The 6,395-nt window shown below is 45.5% G+C and overlaps 1 pseudogene; it reads right to left on the minus strand.

The window, feature by feature from the left end:
- Positions 1-4,139: 4,139 nt before the first annotated feature.
- On the minus strand, positions 4,140-5,575 carry LOC139787261 (putative nuclease HARBI1; annotated as a pseudogene).
- Between the last annotated feature and the right edge of the window lie 820 nt (positions 5,576-6,395).

Genomic DNA, 6,395 nt, shown 5'->3' on the forward strand with positions numbered 1-6,395 from the left:
TCGGCGTATAGGCCATTTTGCCTGCTGGACAAGGTTGGCAAACTCTTTGAGAAAGTTATTGCCGACCGAATCGTCCAGCACTTGTCCCGGACTGGTCCTGATTTGTCTCAGGACCAGTACGGCTTTTGGGAGGGCAGGTCAACAGTAGATGCGATTCAACGCATCAAGGCCCTCTCGAAAGCCGCGGCGGAGGCTGGCAGGGTGTGCTTTTTGTCGGGTTCGACATTGCGAACGCTTTCAACACCCTGCCATTGCCTGTGATAAGGAGGGCGCTTCAACACCATTGCGTCCCTCCTTACCTGATAGCCGTATTGTACAGCTATCTCCGGAACAGGCACTTGGCCTATACTGACCAAGACGGCAATGTCATGGTCAGGATGGTCGTGCGGGGGGTTCCGCAGGGGTCGGTGCTGGGCCCGCTCCTGTGGAACCTGGGGTACGATTATGTACTCCGAGTCCCCCTCCCCCGGGCTGTTGGCGAAACGTTTTCGCTGACGACACAGTCCTGGAGTCGAGGGCGACAATTGGGAGAGGCAACCGCTAAGGCGAACGTCGCGGTGGCGATAGTGGTAGCCGCAATGCGTGAAGTGGGCCTCAAGGTGGCTCCCCATAAAACACAGGCCGTGTTCTTCTACCAGCGGCGGGTTGATCGGCGGGGGGGCTTCGGCGGTGGTGGTGTCGTCGGCGTCGAGATGACGCCGATCGGCTTCCGCTGCTGCGCACTCCGGAGGGCGTCGCTGTCGGTGGACGTGCGGCATTACGACCGGTGTGTGGGGGGGGGGGCACCCAGGGCCCACATAGTAGTTGAGGGAACCCGTGTCCCCGTGAGGCCAGTATAAAGGTACTGGGCCTCTGGTTGGATGGCACCTGGAGTTTCGGTGAGCACTTTGCTCGTCTAACTCCCAGGGCTAAAGGAGTGGCCAACAGCCTGGCCAGGCTCATGCCTAACCTGAGAGGGGCGAGCGGACGTGCTCGCCGGCTCTACGCCGCGACCGTGCATGCCGTGACACTCTACGGCGCGCCGGTCTGGGCGGATGCTGCGGAGGGTCGCGCCTCATCCAAATGAGGCTGCGGCAGGTACAGCGTCCATTAGCCCAGAGAGTGTCACGTGCATACCGCACGGTCTCGCATGCGGCGGCGACGGTCCTGGCGGGCCTCCCCCTTTGAGCTCGCAGCGCGACAATACGCTGAAGTATATCGGCGGGTAAAAGCGCTGCGGCCGGGGAGGACAGATAGTGCCCGGGCCAGTCGACTAATTAGAGCCCAGGAAAAGACGGTCCTCGTTGGTAAATGGCAAAATTATCTTGCAATTGCGAATTTGGCCAGAGGACCGTCGATGCCATCCGACCTGTCTAGCCGAGTGGCTGGACTCGGAGACACGGGGTGTCATATCACGCGGTGGCAGGTGCTGACCGGACATGGTTGTTTCGGGAAGTACCTGCACTAAATAGGTAGGAGGCTACCACGAAATGTCACCACTGCGACGAGGTGAGGGACACGGCGCAGCACACGCTTGAGCATTGCCCAGCGTGGGCTCACAGCGCCGTGTCCTACAGGGGAGATCGGCAACGACCTCTCCCTCCGGCCATTGTGGCGGCAATGGTCGGCGATGAAAGGAGATGGCGGGCATTCCTGGCCTTTGTGGCCAGGTAATGTCCGCCAAAGAGAAGGCGGAGAGGATCCGTTGTGGGAAGTAAACCCTCCCTAGCTCGACGGCCCTCTCCAATTAGATAACCACGGCTTGGTCGGGGAGAATGGTAGAGGGTTCATCCCGTGCCCTGTCCCCCGGACCAACCGTCCTCGTCATTCAAACGAAACCATCGTCGCACTTAAGCGACAAGAGTAGGTGCAGCACCTCCGCACTGCCCGATGACAAAAGGCAGTGCGGAGGCTGGAGGTTCGGCGTCCTGGCGGGAATAACAGGACGTCGAACCATCCTCCCTAAAAACGTGGGAGGGGTGGCGGGGTGGGTGGTGCCACGCCCCGCGTCCAAGACAAATTAGGCTCCTAGAGCCACGAGCCCTTAAAGGCTCATAGGAGAAGGCCATCTAGGCCTTGCTTTGGGGGCGTCGCGGACGCAATATTAACAAGTTCCGGGCGCCTCCCTCAGACGCAGAGCTGGTTACCCGTGGAGTTTTAGTGGGTAAAAATCCCACACTCCCCTCACTCCTCTTCTCGGAGGGTGAGGGGGTCTTCCCCTCTCAAACACAGAGGGGGGCCATTGGCTGAAACCTGACCCAGACCAAATTTGGGTCAGGAATTCCAGTGGCTTAAATTTCTCCACGTAAAAAAAAAAAAAGTGTGTTCTTTAAGGTTAAATGTTATTGCTTTACATTGTAATGTTTGGTTTACATTGCGATTTCAGATGGTTTTATGCGGCAATTATGCTGTTATTGGAAGAATACAGACTGCGAGAATCTTCCATGTCTTCTGGAAAATGAGTCATAAGAAAGCATGGATGAAATTGCGCGAGTATGAATGTTAAAGGATATGATGTCTCGGTAAACAATGCATGACAAGGATTAATACAATGAAGCGAACATATAAACGGTCAAAGATCATAACGGAAGATCTGGTAACATAAGCGCACTTGGAAATATTATGACGTATTACTTGATTTATTACATAAATAACTTTTGCTTTACCTAACTATTACGCACATACGCTCTTATTACTCTTAATGCAATATTGGCTGTTTAGGCCATGGAAAGTCTTCTTGGCCGAAAACCATATATGGACCGTTGACAACTATTTCGTCAGTGGATCTGTAACATCGAGGCCTGAAAGGTCGGACTCTCAAGGTAGTAGCAGCAGTAGTGTCTCTACCTGTGAATCCGGTGAGCTCCTCGTAAGAGACTATTACTCATTGAAAATTGAATATTTAATTAATGTTGATTTATAGCCGTAACCGTTGATTTAATCTGTAAGCTTTAAAAATTTTCTAATCACATCGATTATCTCCTCACATTCGACAGTGATTGGTCAATTTTTTTAGAGCTTACAGCTTAAATCAATGGTTACAACCTTCATAAATCAACCTTTAGACATTACAGTGAAATTAAAAAATTTTTACTTCTAGGTCAACGTAAAGCCACTGATCAACCATCCATCATACAAACGCTAATAAAAAAGCGCCAAAAAGCCTGAGAAAGAAAAAGCAAGAACACAAAGAAAGGTTGGAAATGGAAACAAATGTTGGCAAACTGGATAAACTTGTAGAGAAAAAGTAAATACCTCAATGTCACAGAACCAGTTGCACAGTTTGGAAAAGTGCAATTACATATACAAAAGTTTGGTTGTTATTCGAACATATTTCTTTATATATTATTTTATTACACGCACGTTTTATTTTATTATTAATATATTCTCTTATATTAAACAAAGTGGTAACTATAATTTCTTTATTAACATTAAATAGTATATAAAGTAGGTTGGGAGACGGCTAGTCTAGTGGGTAGCGCCAGATTCGTAATCCGGGGAACCGGGTTCGAATCCCGCTAGGCCGCTGAGAATTTTTCTCAGCCTTACAAAGCTGCCCCCCCCCCCCATCTGGCGGATAGATCCAAAGATACAGTATCCCTAGATGGTAATCTGGGCTCCGTCTTTCGAAGAGACGTTAAACCGTTGGTCCCAAAAGAGAAATAGGAATGGAGGAATAGAATGGATGGAGTAGTGAATAGGGTTGGGTTCGTCTCTTCAAAACGCCCTTAAGCCCGTAGGGTAAATAAAGTATATATCTTTATCCTTTTTTTAGTATATAAAGTAGTATATAAGATGGGTATATAGAAGATTAAAAGATTAAAAGATAAAATAAAGAATATAATGATTAAACCAAGATTACATTATATTTTTTAAGGTTTTTAGTTTGTATAACATAATATTTAACCAATTGCGTAGTAAATTGTAGTTTTTTATTTCAAATAAATGAATATGTACCAGTTATACATTCTTAGTCGTAATCTCTGAGCTATTAGATCTAGCTTGCAGCAACCTGCATAAGCAGCATCACGCATATTTCATTATTGGCCATCACACAATCTATCACATCTACATCTCAATCCTTCTATATTAAAATCATCATTTTTCATTAGACACACATATGTATACACAACAGGCAAGAATATGCAGTGGAATTAAGTCTACTCTATCCATTGCAGTGTTGTAAGAAGGCTTCGAAAACGTCCCTTTAATAGTCCGAAAGCTCTTTCAATAGCAATTCTCGCAGAAGCATGACAAAATTATAATTTCGTTGACGTTGTGTCATAGGGCCATTGTCTCGATACGGTATTAGCAAATTTTCATGCAATTTATAGGCTAGATCTCCAACTAAGTGGCACTCTTGTGGAAACTTTGACACATCTCCAAGATAGGATTGTACTTCCGACAGACGAAACCTCGTTGATCATGTACCGACCCCACATGTCCAACATAACAGTGGATAAATTGGCAAGTGTGGTCACAAATAGCTGCAACAAAAGACATGCAACCAATATAGATTACATAAAATTGGCATGAAAAGCATTAACATTGGAATTCCCGATAAAATTTATTGAAGTGAAATATTACCTGAATTGGATTGAGTGATGACTTTTGCGATTGATATACACTGCTGGATCATCTTTAGGAGCTGGAATATTGATGTGCGTGCCATCAATAGCACCAATGACTTTAGGGAAACTCTACTTCTGGTAGCTTCAAATCCTGCCCACACTTGACCAACTCGTTCATTTGTAGGCCATTAATTACAGTAGTGCCAGCTCAATAAGTGCATTATAACACGTCTTGTTATATATAATGCAGTACTTCTACCGACATTAAATCGATCGGAAATCGACCTGAAGATTAAAACAAAATATATAACAGTTGTTTTCTAGTTAAGGCTCCTGGGTGTTTCGCCGCCGCCATGTGAGATCATGACGTCAAAGGCGGGAAATGACACGCTGAGAATTCTTGCGTGCCATTTCCAAATAAAAAGATATTTGCATAAAATAACATACTTCCAATTACTTCAGCACACTTTAAAAATACTCCGAGAACTATCCTTTCTCTTCATAGTTAATAAACAACGGTAAATAAATGTAATACGAACCGTGCGCCGGCGCATAAGCACTCATATTACATTCATTTTATGGCTGTTTCTTAACTGTCAATGGAAGGGATAGTTCTCGGGAGTATTTTTGGTGTGTGTTGAAGTGATCTGAAGTATATGTTATCTTTTTATTTGGAAATGGCACGCAAGAATTTTCAGCGTGTCATTTCTCGTCCCTGACGTCACGATCTCACATAATGACGGCGAGAGCCAGGAGCCTTAATGACACAAATCAACATAAGCATCATTCTTTTTATGTTGCCAACATTCAAACAAAGAAAGATTGATGCTTTGTTGACTGATATCACTGACCATGTTCAACAAACTGTGAACTTATTCATTACCTTAAGAATCTGGAGTAGCTAATCGCCACAACGCCAACAAACACTGTTTGCGTGGAGAAATCATAGGTGCTCCCTCTGTTTTCTCTCTAAGTAGTATCGGCTCAATAATAGACAGAAGATACTCGAAGGTTCCAGGAAGCATCCTAAATCATGCATTAGTTATTGTTTATCAGTTAGATATTGCATTCTCTATTCAAATCTGTACTAAACTGTTTACCATAGACTTTTTGATAGAGAAATATTTTTAGGAAGACATTATTTATATATCAAGAGACACGGTAGTGTCTCGCGCCAAGTACACGCAGAGCGAGACCGACCGTGACTCTTTTACGCGACGCGACGATTTGCGAGTACTCGAGATGTTGAGATCTCGATAACGAGTGAACGGATCAATTCTAAATAGGCTTGATCGATAGCTTGGGGTCGATTTGGGGGGGGGGGTACGTTCATTTTTCCGCTACGTGCCCTACGAGCGGAGATATTGCGACGCAAAGTCGAAATGTGAAAAATTTTTTTTAAGATACGTCGTCTACTCATCATATCTCTCTTAGTGTCACTTTCATGGCGCTGGAGTCACGCGTCCTTTTCACTTTTTCGACACTGGCGATGCTAGTATCGCCAGTTTCAATAATTGTGTGTGTATACTGCACGCAGTGCAGACAGTGCGTTCAGCGCGCTGTCACAGTCAGTTAACCTAACACGGTAGTGTCTCGCGTCAAGTACGCGCGGAGCGATACCGACCGTGACTCTTTACGCGACGCGACGATTAATATTCAAGGTAATTGTTTTATTATTTATTTACATATAATTATCCTATTATTATACGATGCGAAGCGAGACCGCACCGTGACTCTTTTACGCGACTAAGTGCATGTGACAGGAATTATAGTAGTTTACGTTTACGTGAGTATTACTTCTGTAGTAACTTATACGAACGATATCATCGTAGTTACTACAAAATC

Source organism: Temnothorax nylanderi, unplaced genomic scaffold (assembly GCF_030848795.1).
Source record: "Temnothorax nylanderi isolate EJ_2023f unplaced genomic scaffold, tnyl_v1.0 TNYL_tig1367_pilon, whole genome shotgun sequence".
Lineage (NCBI taxonomy): Eukaryota > Metazoa > Arthropoda > Insecta > Hymenoptera > Formicidae > Temnothorax > Temnothorax nylanderi.